Source organism: Callithrix jacchus, chromosome 5, assembly GCF_049354715.1.
Source record: "Callithrix jacchus isolate 240 chromosome 5, calJac240_pri, whole genome shotgun sequence".
Classification (NCBI taxonomy): Eukaryota; Metazoa; Chordata; class Mammalia; order Primates; family Cebidae; genus Callithrix; species Callithrix jacchus.
Genome location: NC_133506.1, coordinates 94106788 through 94122212, shown reverse-complemented (window position 1 = coordinate 94122212; position 15425 = coordinate 94106788). Strand labels below are relative to the sequence as shown.

The following is a 15425-nucleotide window of genomic DNA, read 5'->3' as shown; positions in this document are numbered from 1 at the left end:
GTTTCGCTCTTGTTACCCACGCTGGAGTGCAATGGCGCGATCTCCGCTCACCGCAATCTCCGCCTCCTGGGTTCAGGCAATTCTCCCGCCTCAGCCTCCTGAGTAGCTGGGATTACAGGCACGCGCCACCATGCCCAGCTAATTTTTTGTATTTTCAGTAGAGACGGGGTTTCACCATGTTGACCAGGATGGTCTCGATCTCTTGACCTCGTGATCCACCCGCCTCGGCCTCCCAAAGTGCTGGGATTACAGGCTTGAGCCACCGCGCCCGGCCGATGGTAATGTTACAGGTAATTAGACAATCATGAGCAGGGCAGGAGACTGCTCTCCCCTCCCACCAGGAATGTCAGGAAATGGTTTGGCAATTATCATATTGCCTCTCTAAAAGTGATAAATTGGCAGCAGTGATATACTGGCATAATTAGACGGCATGCCATATTATAAAACTTAGAGAAATACCTAACTTTCAGTCCAAAAGGGAAAGATGTCATCATCACAATTTCTTCTTTCTTTTTGAGCATCCAGTTGTTAAGATTTGAGTAATTATCAGAAAGTCAGTCACCAAACAGTCATTAAATCATTCATTATCAATATGGTTGATGAGAGGCTGATAAATTGCCAGGGAGAGGTCATTTCCTGATGGTTCACACCTGCCACTCTAAAGCATTAGTTGAATGCATCCACCAAGAAGAAGCAACTTCCCAGGCATGCACATTAAGAAACAAAATTATGGACTATGACCTTCAGAGGCTCTCCACTGGAAAAAGGAAGAAAGCCTCAGATGAGCATGGTACAACCTCCTAAACACACTGTGCATGATCACCTCCCAAGCAGACAGAGGGCATTGTGCATGTGGGCAGCCCACCCTAAGGGAAATATGGGAAAGGAGTACAAGACGCCAGAAGCGAGCCAGTCTGTAAAGTTCTAGGATCAAGTTTAAATGTCACACTTGACCTTCTTTGTGCCCATTTGGGTCTCTTCCAAGTGTACTTTCCTTTTTTCCTGCTTTAAGCTTTTTAATAAACTTCCACTCCTGCTCTGGAACTTGCCTCGGTCTCTTTTTCTGCCTATGGCCCTCAGTCAAATTATTTGTTCTGAGGAGGTGAGAACTGAGGTTGCCACAGATCCGTATGGATTCAACACTGGTAACTTGGACTACCTTCCACTGATTACAGTAACTTATCATAGTTTTAATTTGCATACCTCTATGACAATATCAGACATGTTTTTATGAAAGGTATTGATTTGTAGTCCATATAACTTTTTTTGTAAAGTGTCTGTTCAAAACTTTTGCCCACTTGTATGTGTGTGGGAAGGATTGTTTATTATTTTACTGAGTTTTGAGAGCTCTTTATGCATTTTGAATACAAGTCCTTTGTCAGATACATGCTTTGTAAATACTTTGGATTAGTCTATGTCTTGTCTTTTAATGTTCTTGTGTCTTTCAAAGAGTTATTATTTTGACAAAGTTCAATTTATCAATTTTTTTCCTTTTATAAATTGTGATTTTGGTGTGGTATCTTAGAAATCTTTGCCTAATCTAATGTCACAAAGATATTTTCATATATTTTCTTATTTATTCCTTTATTTTTATTTATTTATTTATTTTTGAGACAGGATCTCTCTCTGTCTTCCAGGCTGGAAGGCAGTGGTGCGATCAGACCTCACTGAAGCCTCGAACTTCTGGGCTCGGTGAACCTCCCATTAAGCCTCCTGAGTAGTGGGACTGCAGGCATGTGCCATCATGCCCGGCTAATTTTTCTTTTTTTGTAGAGACTGTTTTTTTCCATGTTTCCTAGGCTGGTCTCAAACTCCTGGGCTCAATGAATCCTCCCACCTCAGCCTCAAAGTGCTGAGATTACAGGCATTAATCACGGCACCTGGCCAATGTTTTCTTCGAGTATTTTTACAGTTATAGAATCTTGCATTGAGATTTGCAATCCATTTTGAGTTGAGTTGATGTTTTTACATGGTGCAAGGTATGGGTCAAGGTACACACACACACAATTATTCTAACAACATTTTTTTTCATAGGTGAAAATTTTAGCCAGGGAAGGGACTTATGGTCTTAACATTTACAATTAAAATCTGAGGTAGGTCTTGTCTGAGAGTTTTTTCAACTTTTTTTGGTTGATATTTTTTTTAACTTCATTTTCCAAACATTATACCCTATTTAAAAGGAATAATCTGTGTCTTGGTTCTTTTTTTTTTTTTTGAGATGCTGTCTCACTCTATCGCCCAGGCTGGAGTGCGGTGGCACAATCTCAGCTAACTGCAACCCCCTGGGTTTTCTTTTTTTTGGTTTTTTTTTTTTTTTTTTTTTTTGAGACAGAGTGTCACTTTTGTTGCCCAGGCTGGAGTGCAGTGGTGCAATTTCGGCTCACTGCAACCTTCTCCTCCTGGGTTCAAGCGATTCTCCTGCCTCAGCCTCCTGAGTAGCTGGGATTACAGGCATGCACCATCATGTCTGGATAATCTTGTATTTTTAGTAGAGATAGGATTTCACCATGTTCGTCAGGCTGATCTCGAATTCCCAACCTCTGGTGATCTGCCCACCTCAGCCTCCCAAAATGCTACCACGTCCGGTAGTAGAGATAGGATTTCACCATGTTCGTCAGGCTGATCTCGAATTCCCAACCTCTGGTGATCTGCCCACCTCAGCCTCCCAAAATGCTACCACGTCCGGCTGTGTCTTTGTTCTTATCTCTTTCATTTTATTCCATTAGAAGTATCAGGATTTTGGCTGGGCATGGTGGCTCATGCCTGTAATCCCAGCACTTTGGGAGGCCGAGGTGGGCAGATCACAAGGTCAAGAGATCGAGAACATCCTGGCCAACATGGTGAAACCTCATCTCTACTAAAAATACAAAAATTAGCTAGGTGTGGTGGTGCACGCCTGTATTCCCAGCTACTCAGGAGGCTGAGGCAGAAGAATCACTTGAACCTGGTGGGTGGAGGTTGCAGTGAGCTGAGATGGCGCCACTGCACTCCAGCCTGGCCACAGCAAGACTCCACCTCAAAAAAAAAAGTATCAGGATTTTAAGACATTTTCAAATGACACCATCTCTGCACTATCTAGAATAACGCAATTTTAAACTGTAGAGACTGCCATCCTCATTTGTAGAGATGAAGAAACCAAGAGTTTAAGATGTTCAAAGACTTGCCCCAGGTCATACAGCATAGAGGCAGAACAAAATCCAGGGTACAGCTTCCCAGATCTCTAGGCTATTGCTCTTTTCACCAACTGTTTGTGGCTTTCTTATTGAATGTTTCACTAAATTTACTTCTATTTATTAAATATAGACAATTGCTTCAATAGTAGGCTTTTATCTAAAATTTCATTTTTGGTGCTTCCCTTCTAGTACATAAAGTTCAATAAAGCAAAATGAAGCTGAAATTTTTTTTTTTTTTTTTGAGATGGAGTCTCCCTCTGTTACCAGGCTGGAGTGCAGTGGCACGATCTTGGCTCACTGCACCCTCCGCCTGCCAGGTTCAAACAATTCTCCTACCTCAGCCTCCTGAGTAGCTGGGAGTACAGGCACATGCCACCATACCCAGCTACTTTTTGTATTTTTAGTAGAGACGGGGTTTTACCATGTTGGCCAGGATGGTCTCGATCTCCTGACCTTGTGATCAGCCTGCCTTGGCCTCCCAAAGTGCTAGAATTACAGGCATAAGCCACAGTGCCCGGCCTAAACTGAATTCTTACAAGATTAAGGTTTACCCAATGCCACTGGGTTTACAGTCTCATCATAAACTAAGTACACACACACCAAGTAAACAGTCTAGACACTAGGGATTACCAAAATGCTGAAATTTTAATTCATAATTCTAAGACTTCACACATATTTTTGTAGAAATGGGGGCTTGCTATGTTTCCCAGGCTAGTCTTGAACTCCTGGCCTCAAGCCATTCTCCTTCCTTGGCCTCCCAAAGCACTGGGATTAAATAGAGAAGTAAGCTACAACACCAGGCCAAAATAAACTATTTATTTAAACTAAAAAAGATAGTTGCCTAGAATTCACAAGTTTAATGTTCTCTTGGTTTTTTCCTCTCATTATAGAGCAAGGTGGAAATTGGGTCTCTGACAGAAATTAAAAAGCAGTATTTTCTTTGCATATTGGAATTAAATTATAATGTGGGTAAATGTTTGACCCCACTATAAACATTTTTGTAGGATTATTTTTCCACACTGTGTTTTATCTCCTGGTTTTAATATTTTTCTGCAATTTTCATGTGGGTACCCCTTTTGAAATTAATTGTAGTCCCCACTGTATTGATCAAGGAGCCACCAAAGGCAAATAACAGCTTTGTCCAGTCTGGAAATGGCAGGTATAAAGCATAAAGCAAGGGGCAGAAAGGGTAAGCATAGACCCAGTGCTTTGCAATCACAAGAAAGTGCCCATACAGCCATTCTGCCCTTTTTAATTTGCTCCTTCCCTCGGATCTAAATGCACTTACAATTAGGACCTCAGAAAACCATGTGCATCGTGACCAACATTACTCACCGCCCTGACCGTTCCCCTGGGTAACACAGAACATTTAATAGGCCTGTCCCAGCATCTGATAACAAAGGAAAAACACATGGCAGATCATGATAATGATTTTGGGTCTTTCTGTAATGATGAAAGAAAAACCTGATCCTGCATAATAATCATTTTGTTATTCATAGAACTTAAACAGCATTTCCTCATGAATTTTAATGTGCTATCCATTTTCTCATTACTTATCCCCACAATTCTTTGTGAGCCTTTGCAGAACATTATTCTCTTACCTCTTTCTTTCTTACAGTGATGTAATTATTCTGTCTAAACCATAAGACTTTAGTATGTTGCCTTTTCACTGCATTGGTCCTACAGTTCTGGTCTAGGTTGACATAAATAATTTGAAAAGATCAAGCTGTGCACTTATGATTTCTGCACTTTTGTTTCCTGTATATATGTTACTTAATTTTAAAGAGTTTACTTTTTAAAAATTAGCTGGATATCCTGTAATCATAAATTTGTGCCTTTTTAAAGAAATTACAATTGGTGGCAGTCATGAATCTTTTGTTTAGTTTCTAAAAGTTCAGGAAACATTTCCAATATTTTTTCTTCCTTATTCTTCTTTAGTGGGCATAATTCATATTGAAATTCAGTACCATATTATGTGTAAACAGAGTAATCTCAAAATTACATACAACTAGACTAGATTTTTAGCTATTTAAGGACACAAACTGAGTCTTACTTATCTTTGTATTCTATGAAGTATCTGTCTAGCTCAAGGACTTCTAAATAGAAGGCCTTCATAAATATTTGCTTAGAAAGTAAAAGTATCTTTTGCAGAAAACAAATCAGTGGCTGCCAGGGACTGAGGATAGAAGGGGAAAATTGCTTTCAAAGAGGTACAAGGGAACTTTTTACAGTGAGAGAAATAATCTACATATTGATTGTAATGTTGATTACATATGCATTTGTCAAAAATTGTACACTGAAAATTGGTGAATTTAATTAGATGTAAATTATATTTAATTACATGTAATTATACTTAATTTATACCTTAATAAAGCTGATTAAGGAAAAAATCTTGTGATGACATCATGATTTCCTTCTAGGAAATAACTAACAACAAATGCTATTAACAAATAACTACCTCATTCTTTTTTTTTTCTTTTTCTGAGACAGAGTTTCACTCATGTTGCCCAGGCTGGAGTGCAGTGGCACAATCTTGGCTCACTGTGACCTCTGCCTCCTGGGTTCAAACGATTCTCTTGTGAGCCTCCCAAGTAGCTGGGATTACAAGTGTGTGCCACCATGCCTGGCTAATTTTTTTTTGTATTTTCAGTAGAAACAAGGTTTCACTATGTTGGCCAGGCTGGTCTCAAACTCCTGACCTCGTGATCCACCTGCCTTGGCCTCCCAAAGTGCCAGGATTACAGGCGTGAGCCACCACACACAGCCCACATTCTTTACATGAACAAATAACCTTGTTTCAGATCAATCTTAAAAATTCTAAACTTCTTGATTGAATGACCAACAATTTATGAAATATTACTATGCTTCTGATCCCACACTAGATGATTCATTTATTTTATTATTATCATTATTATTTTTGAGACAGGGTCTCACTTTATCACCCAGTGCCATCTCAGCTCACTGCATCCTCAACCTCCCCAGCTCAAGCAATTCTCCTGCCCCAGCCTCCTGAGTAGCTGGGACTACAGGCACACACCACCATGCCCAGCTAATTTTTATAATTTTTGTAGAGACTGGGTTTTGCCATGTTGCCCAGGCTGGTCTTGAACTCTTTGGCTCAAGTGATCTGCCTACCTTGGCCTCCCAAAGTGCTGGGTTATAGGTGTAAGCCATCACACCCAGCTCTCTTTTCTTGTACCAATAAATGTTGTCAAATGATTATTATTTCTGATTTTTACAGGAATAACAATTTTACACTTAGGTCCTGAGAAGTTAGATAAACTTGTCTACGTCCAGATACTTCATTTAAAAATAAATCAGTACATGCATGAATATAGTTTCAAAGAGGCTAAACTAGCTGGGTGTGGTGGCTCTCCAGGTGACAGAGAGAGACCCTGTCTCTAAAAAACAAAAAACGAACAATGGAAAAACACTACAGCTACACTAAACACATATTTATGATTAGGAATTTTGAGGAGTCTGGTGATTTTGTCCAAAAAAGTGCCTATGGTAATAAAAATAAAAATTTAAATTCAGCAAATAGGTATTTACTTTGTGCCAGGACTGTATTAGATATTTCAAGGACTACAATGCTAAAGATATATAAAGTTTGCTTTCAAAGCCTAGACCACATTAGTCAGACATTTTGGCACATGCCTGTAGTCCCATCTACTTGGCAGGCTAAGGCAGGAGGATCCCTTGAGTCCAGGAGTTAGAGATCAGCCTGGGCAACATAGCAAGAGTCTGTCTCTTAAAAAAAAAAAATCATATGCCATATTAAATGGATATGAGATGTGCAAATAAATTGCAATATTACCAGACAAAGTGTAGGGCTAGAATAAGACTAGAATTAATTTGGGGCAGGGTGCAATGGCTCACACCTGTAATCCCAGCACATTAGGAGGCAGAGGCAGGTAGATCTCTTGAGGCCAGGAGTTCAAGACCAGCCTGGGCCATATAGATGTCTCTATTAAAAAAAAAAAAAAAAAAGAAGAAGAAGTAATTTTCCATTCAAGAAGGCTAAATTTGACTTTGGCTAAATTGACTAACCAGTTACGAAGAAAAATTTAGGAGACATTCAGGCTTAGATGTTTTTGTGATAATAGAAAAAAAAAGAAAGGCAAACACTTTTCTTCTTCTCTTGTTCTATTTTGGTTATTCCCATTATAAAGTGGATCTGACAAACAACCTGTGAGTATACATAGTTAAAGCAGTTGCTATTCCTTAGACTTCTACCCTGATACCTCCCTCATTCTGGTCTCTGCTTAAGTTTCCTTCCCAGAGAAGCCTTTCCTGATCATGGTACCTGAAGAGTATCTCGTCACTCTCTATGCTCTCTACTTTATTTTTCTTCTTATCATTGATAACTATGTGATATCATATATATATATATATATTCTTTTTTTTTTCTTTTGGAGATGGAGTCTCATTCTGTCACCCAGGCTGGAGTGCAGTGGCATGATCTCAGCTCACTGCAGCCTCTGCCTCCTAGGTTCAAGCAATCCTCCTACCTCAGCCTCCCGAGTAGCTGGGATTACAGGTGCGCACTACCACACCTGGGTAATTTTTGTATTTTGAGTAGAGATGGGGTTTCACCATGTTGGCCAGACTGGTCTCGAACTTCTGACCTCAAGTGATCTACCCGCTTTGGCCTCCCAAAGTGCTGAGATAACAGGTGTGAGCCACCGTACCTGACAAATATTAAGTATTTTTTAATTTATTGTTTGTTTCCTCCCATTGTTTTTAAGCTCCTTTCTGAAGGATTCATACGTCTTGTTCACTGTTGTGTCTCCTGCACTTAAATTAGTACTTGGCATCCTGTTGAATGAATCAATGAATTTTACAAAAGGGTCTTTCTGACCAAAACTCATCTCCAAGTCTTCCAGTCTTCATTTGAAGTTCTACCAGTTTTTCATTTTATGGTTATTTGACTTTTGGTACAGAAGTCTTTTTTGAAGTAGAAATACACTTTTTTGAAGCAAGGCACATGAAAGAAGATTTGAACCCTAAGACATGTTTGCGGTTTTATGTAATCTTTCTGAAGGTGAATTGTTTGAGAATACTTCCATCTTCTCTAGACTGCAGCCTGGGTTCCCTGGAAAACAGAGCCTGAGAAAATGCTCATAGAGCTCATTTTTATTTTATTGTATGTGTGGAGAGGTAGGAAGATGCGTACCATCTTAGAGAAGGAAGAATAAGGGCTATAACTTCTCAAAGAAACACAACTGATCAAATGGGAACATCTCTGGAATGGCTGTATGGGTCTCAGAATAATCTGTTGGAGGACAGAGAAAAAGAATTAAAAATTCATCTCCCATGAGTCATTACCTGACTTCTCCAGGAAGACACTGGGGAAGCCAGAGCCTGCATACGTTCAGTCATGAGAAACCAGGTTCTAGAAACTCCTACTGCAGTCCAGTCCTCACTCCCAAGAAGTTGCCTCTCCCTATTCCCTTGGTGATAATCCTGAATTCAGCTACCCTCTCTAATACCCCTCTGGCAAGGAAGAAAGCCAGGTGATGGAGATCCTGAGAGGAAGACAGAGCTAAGCAGATCAAGAAGGGCATTTATAAACACATCTTCTCCCCAAAAATTATTCAGGGCAATTATTTCTAGCAACTGAAGCCCAGCCACATGTGTGACATATGGTTACATGTAGACTATCTTCAAGTGCTCACTCTTCAGTGATATTTCTAGTATAAATTCCCTAATTCTACACCTCATTTCTTCCAAATGCCTACATTATCTTCCAAAGTCATAGGTTTGTTTTTGTTTTTTGACTTTGATAATTTTGTTCAGCAATTTGAAATGATGAAAAACCTATGCATGATAAAGTTACGCTTGAATATCCTTTCTTATCTCTATTTGGCATCATTAATTCATTCAACAAATATTTATTGAGCACCTACTATATTTTAGGTGCTATACTAAGTGCTAATACTACTACAGTGAATAAAACAAACATTCCTGGATCCCTGGAGCATACGTTTTAGTGAAGGGAATCACAATAAACAACGTAAACAAAATATGTATATTATGTTGGATGATTATAAGTGTTATGAAAAAAATAAAGGGCCCAGCACGGTGGCTCATGCCTGTAATCACAGCAGTTTGGGAGGCCGAGGCAGGTGGATCACCTGAGACCAGCCTGACATGGTGAAACCCCGTTTCCACTAAAAGCACAAAAAATTAGCTGGGCATGGTGGTGCACACCTGTAATTCCAGCTACTTGGGAGGCTGAGGTAGGAGAATCGCTTGAACCTGGAGGCAGAGGTGGCAGTGAGCCAAGATTGTGCCATTACACTCCAGCTTGGGCAACAAGAGCAAAATTCCATCTCAAAAAAAAAAAAGAGAGAGAGAGAGAGAGACAGAGATCAAGACCATCCTGGACAGCATGGTGAAACCACGTTTCTACTAATAATATAAAAATTAGCTGGGTGTGGTGGTGCACACCTATAGTCCCAGCTAGTAGGGACGCTGAGGCAGGAGGACAGCTTGAACCCGGGAGGCGGAGATTGCAGTGAGCCGAGATCGTGCCACTGCACTCCAGCCTGGCAACAGAGTGAGACTCCATCTAAAAAAAAAAAAAGAAAAGAAAAAAGAAGGATGGTTTTCTTTTTGATTTAATGATCTTTTGAAGAGACAATCTATGAAAGTCTTCAGGGGAGAGGAAGAAGATGTAAATGGGGCATTCAGGGAATGAAGTACTCTGTAGGATTAGAACTCTGAGTTAGGCCTGTGGCCAGGGAGTAAGGAAGCAGCATGGAAGATGTAGAGCCTTGTGGCTTCTCTGTGCAGGATACAACTTTCATAACCTTCTCTAAGCAAGTAATAGGCAAGACACATCACATAGAACAATGTATCTGTGTGAGATACAATTACCATTAACTCAGCTTTACTCCACAAACAGATTATAGGAAGCCAGACTACAGAGAGCTGGCTTCTATCAGTTGTATAGAAGGAACATACACATTTTTTCCTATATAACTGATGCAGCTGCCTGATAACTCCAAATTACTCTTCATGCTTACAACACGAGGTGTAAATATACAGAACTGGGGGTGAGATGCTGAGAAGCAACACTTAATTCTCCAAGATTTCCTGAAGTACATGCTGCACCAAGTTTTATGTTCCTTCTCTACAAATACTAGAAATGGAGCCATCATTTCCAAGCAGTGTACCTGAAACACCCTTTAACCATGAGAAGAACTTGGAAAACCTACAAAGAATCCATATCTTTGGTGACCAAGAGAGCTGAGGGGAAGAATTTTCATATGGTAAATACTAGGCTGCTCTTAGGTGGAGATGAAGGACTTTTCAGGGAATCAGACAGCAGATGTCAATCATTGATGACCTGTTTGATGTGGACATCTAGAAATGAGTATCTCCAAATAAGACATCACATAAGCTGGACAGATATTTGATCCCAGAATGGTAGAGCTGAATGGTCAAACTGGATGATTGATTCTCATGATGCCAGGGCTCAGAGTAAAGTTTGGAGTCCCAGAAGCAAAAAAGTACAAATATTAAAGTTTACTCTGTTAGACCACTGGGTAGATAATTAATTCATTTCCCAATGAAGGGTCTCATTTGTTCTTGTATTCAAATAATCTTAAGTGCTTACAAATTACCTGTGCCAGGTGCTTTGCTAGGTGTTCGAAAGATAAAGGTGAGCAGAAATTGACATGTATCTTATCCTTACAGAGTTTATAGTTATAACTATAACTCTAACAAGGGCAATTAAGAAAAGCTTGAGACAGTGCAGTGGCTCATGTCTGTAATCCTAGCACTTTGGGAGGCCAGGTCAGGGGAATCACTTGACCTCAGGAATTTGAGACCAGCCTAGGCAACATAATGAGAGTTCTCTATAAAAAATCTTTAAAAAATTGGTCAGACACGGGGTGCATGCTTGTAGTTCCAGATACTCAGGAGGCTGAGGTGTGAGGATTGCTGGAGCCCAGGAGATCAAGGCAGCAGTGGGCCATGATTTTACTCCTCCAACTCAGGCAATAGAGCGAGACCCTGTTGAGAGAGAGAGAGAGAGAGAGAGAGAGAGAGAGAGACACTAAGGATTCAAGGTTTTAAAAAGTTATTAGTGACTTTGATTTTTATTCAAGGGTCAGTTGGAAAACTATTACAGGTTTTTAAGTAGGAGATTTGAATTTTGAAGATCACTCTAGATGTTCATGGAGAGTAGATTGTAGATGGACAGGAGGAGTTCAGAGACACCATTCAGGAGGCTGTTGCAGCAGTTTCAGGCAAGAGGTAACAGTTGCTTTGACCACAGAAGTAAGCCACTTTCTTCCCTGAATAGCGGAATTGCTTTTGAAGTGAACTTTATAATCAGCATTGTTCTTCAGCCTCCATCTCTTTCTTACCACTCCCCCAACTACTTTTTTTCTTCTTGACCTCCGGGCTGGAGTGCAGTGGCGCGATCTTGCAACCTCCACTTCCTGGGTTCAAGTGATTCTCATGCCTCAGCCTCCCAAGTAGCTGGGACTATAGGCACATGCCATGCCCAGCTAATTTTTATATTTTTAGTGAGACAAGTTTTTGCCATGTTTAGCAGGCTGGTCTCAAACTCCTGGCCTCAAGCAATCTGTGGCCTCAGCCTCCCAAAGTGCTGGTATTACAGGCATGAGCCACCACGCCTGGCTCCCCATCTACTTTTAAAACCTGTTCACAAGGACATCCAGCCCTTATCACTGTGAGGTCACAGCCCCCAAAACACAGATTACTAATGGTTTTTAAATGTCTTTGCCTCCATTTTTTACTGATTCTAATAGATGCTCTCTACAAGCATCCCCGCATTCTCTGAGGTCATTTCAGGCTAATGAGTGAACAGTACTTTATCGCTCTAAATAAAATAATTGAGAGACTATAACATGATATGAGATACTTTGTAAGAACTTAAATAGAAGGTGTTGCTCCCTTTTCTGACAAATTCTTTAAGGAAAAATCCTGCTTTCTATTCAGTCATATAAATCATCTGCTTACTATGGACACTGTAAGACTGTAAGAACTGAGGTTGCAATGGTAAAAAAATAAAAATAAATAAGTAAATTTTTAAATAGCCCTTGCTCTCATAAAGCTTATATCCTAGAATGGGAGGAAATTATAATCAAATACATTAAGCACTATAAGGTATGAAGTACAGGAGACTAAGGAGACAGGATAACTATAGCAATATGCTATCCAGGATTAGATCCTAGAACAGAAAAGGGACATTATTGAAAAAAAGTTAGTGAAATCTGAATGAAGTTAATAGTATCATGACTATGTTCATAACTTAGTTTTGATCATGGTGCCATGGTTATGTAACATATTAACACTGGGGAAGCTGGATGAAGGGTACATGGAAACTCTGTGTACCCTCTTTGTAGCTCTTCTGTAAATCTAAAATCATTTCAAAATTAAAAATGTACTAGAAGGAAGAGAAGGAGAAGGGGAAGAAGAAAAGAAGAAGAGGAAGAAGAAAAGAAGAAGAAGAAAATAATAATAATAATACAGGATGATTTGGGAACCCTAGCAGGGTGCCCAATCTGGAGGTCAGGGAAGGCTTTCTGGGGAAGGGATGTTTAAGCTGAGACCTGAAGGACTAATAGAAATTAATCAGACAAGAGATATTGAAAGAGACATCCAGAAATAGAATGTAGAATGTTTACAGTGCCAGAAGCAAGAGAAAGCATGACAAATTATAGATATTAAATAAAATTAAGTATGGCTAGAGCTTAGAATAGGGTGGGGAATGGGAAGGAGAGGAGTGGTAGAAGATAAATCCAGAGCGGTAGGACACCAAGCACCTTAAAAATCACGTTGAGAGGCTGGGTGCGGTGGCTCACACCTGTAATCCCAGCACTTTGGAAGGCTGAGGTGGATGGATCACAGGGTCGGGAATTCAAGACCAGCCTGTCCAACATGGTGAAACCCTGTCTCTACTAGAAATGCAAAAATCAGGCCAGGTGCAGTGGCTCATGCCTGTAATCCCAGCACTTTGGGAGGCCAAGGTGTGTGGATCAGGAGTTTGGTCAGGAGTTTGGGACCAGCCTGACCAACATGGTGAAACACCATCTCCACTAAAAAAATACAAAATTAGCTGGGTGTGGTGGTAAGCACCTGTAATCCCAGCTACTCAGGAGGCTGAGGCAGGAGACTGACTTGAACCGAGTAGGCGGAGGTCACAATGAGCCCAGATTTCACCATTGCACTCCAGCCTGGGCAACAAGACTGAAACTTGAACTCTAAATAAATAAATAAATAGATAGATAGATTGATAGATAGATGATAGATAGATAGATAGATAGATAGATAGATAGATAGATAAGCTGGGCATGGTGGCCTGTAATCCCAGTTATTCAGGAGGCTGAGGCAGGAGAATTGCTTGAACCTGGGAGGTGCAGGTTACAGTGACCAGGAATCACCCCACTGCACTCCAGCCTGGGTGACAGCAAAACTCTGTCTCAAAAAATAAAAATCATGTTGAGAAGTTTAGATTCTAAATATAATTTCAAGAAGAAATAAAAATGACTAATAGGCCAGGTGCAGTGGCTCACGCCTGTAATCCCAGCACGTTGGGAGGCCAAGGTGGGCAGATCACGAGGTCAAGAGATCGAGACCATCCTGGCCAACATGGTGAAACCCTGTCTGTACTAAAAAAATCCAAAAATTAGCTGGGCATGGTGGCACATTCCTGTAGTCCCAGCTACTCAGGAGGCTGAGGCAGGAGAATTGCTTGAACAGAAGAGGCGGAGGTTGCAGTGAGCCGTGATCGCACCACTGCACTCCAGCCTGGCACCTGGCGACAGAGCGAGACTCTGTCTCAAAAAATTAAAATTAAAATTAAAAAATAAAAATAACATTTACCGCTTTGTGCAGTGGCAGTATCATAGCCAATGACGTTTTATCCGAGGTTCGATTATTGCTAATTGAAAACTTTTCCCAATACCCCACCATAACAATTTGAAATATAGTTGGCTTTGGCAGTTTTTGACAGTCTCTATGGAGACTGAACAAAAAAAAGAAAACAAAAACTTACAAAGAATTTTAATGACACAGATTATATATATACTGTATATATTATACGTAATATATATCTTACACATATATGTTATGTATATATATAATTAGTATGTGTGTGTGTGCCTCATCTGTAGACAGAACTGGCTGTGTAATTTGCAGAGCCCAGTACAAAGTAAAAATGCAGTTCAAAATTTTTAAGGATTTTAAGAAAGCAACAACAAATCTCAATTCAAGTGTGGGACCCTTCTGAATAGGGGCCCTGTGTGACTGCAAGGGTTGTCTGCCCTTGTATCTGGCCCTGTCTCTAGAAAAAAAGGTGTAAGAAAATATCCCAAAATATCAATAGGGATTATCTCTGGTTTGAGGATTACTGAAAATTTTTATTTCATGAATGTAAACATGTTTTCACAATAGACATCTCTTATAATCAGGAAAAAAAAGTTTGTATGTTTTTTTAAAAGCCCCAAGTTACACTAAAAGCAGCACTACAATGAATTACATTATATTTTGCTTTTAGGCTCTTTTAAATATCCCTTTTGGGCCACTGGGAATAACACATTCTATTTTTAAAGTTCCTATACTGTGTTTTTAAGTCACTGTAGAGAATAAAGCAGGATATGAAAATGAAATCAGCTCTTTGCTAAGTAAAAAAAAAAAAACAGCAAGCACAAACTGAACTACAAATAACACATTTCCATCTATTTTTGTCCCATATAGAATTAGCTATTTGGTTGGATGTTGAACATTTACTTGAATGTGTAGGGCTGAAAATTCCTTCTCCAGCATCCTTAGACTTATATTCATATAATTGGCAGCCCACACTGGCAAACAGAAGGCCTGCAAGAGGCCTACTGCATCCTCGTCCACGTCCAATCAAGGACTTAGCAATATATTTTTAAATTTTAATTTTTCTTTATTTGTTTTTGAGATGGAATCTTACTCTCTCACCCAGGCTGGAGTGCGGTGGTGCAATCTTGGCTAACTGTGACCTCCACTTCCTGGGCTCAAGTGATCCTCCCACTTCAGCCTCCTGAGTAGCTGGAAGTACAGGCACCCACCACCATGCTGGGCTAATTTTTGTATGTTTTTGTAGAGATGGGGTTTCACCATGTTGCCCAAGCTATTTTTTTTTTTTGAATGAAGAAAGGTTGCATCAGGAAGGCAATAAAAGACATCTTAAATAAGAGAGCATTAAGTGACTTAAAAAATCATACAGGTGGGCCAGGCATGGTG

At 40.0% G+C, this 15425-nt stretch overlaps 1 non-coding gene across 1 annotated transcript; it reads left to right on the top strand.

The window, feature by feature from the left end:
• Positions 1 to 14036: 14036 nt before the first annotated feature.
• Positions 14037 to 14178, top strand: LOC118154151 (U4 spliceosomal RNA). The gene has a single exon (XR_004744048.2). It is a non-coding gene; the product is annotated as a U4 spliceosomal RNA (small nuclear RNA).
• Positions 14179 to 15425: the final 1247 nt, after the last annotated feature.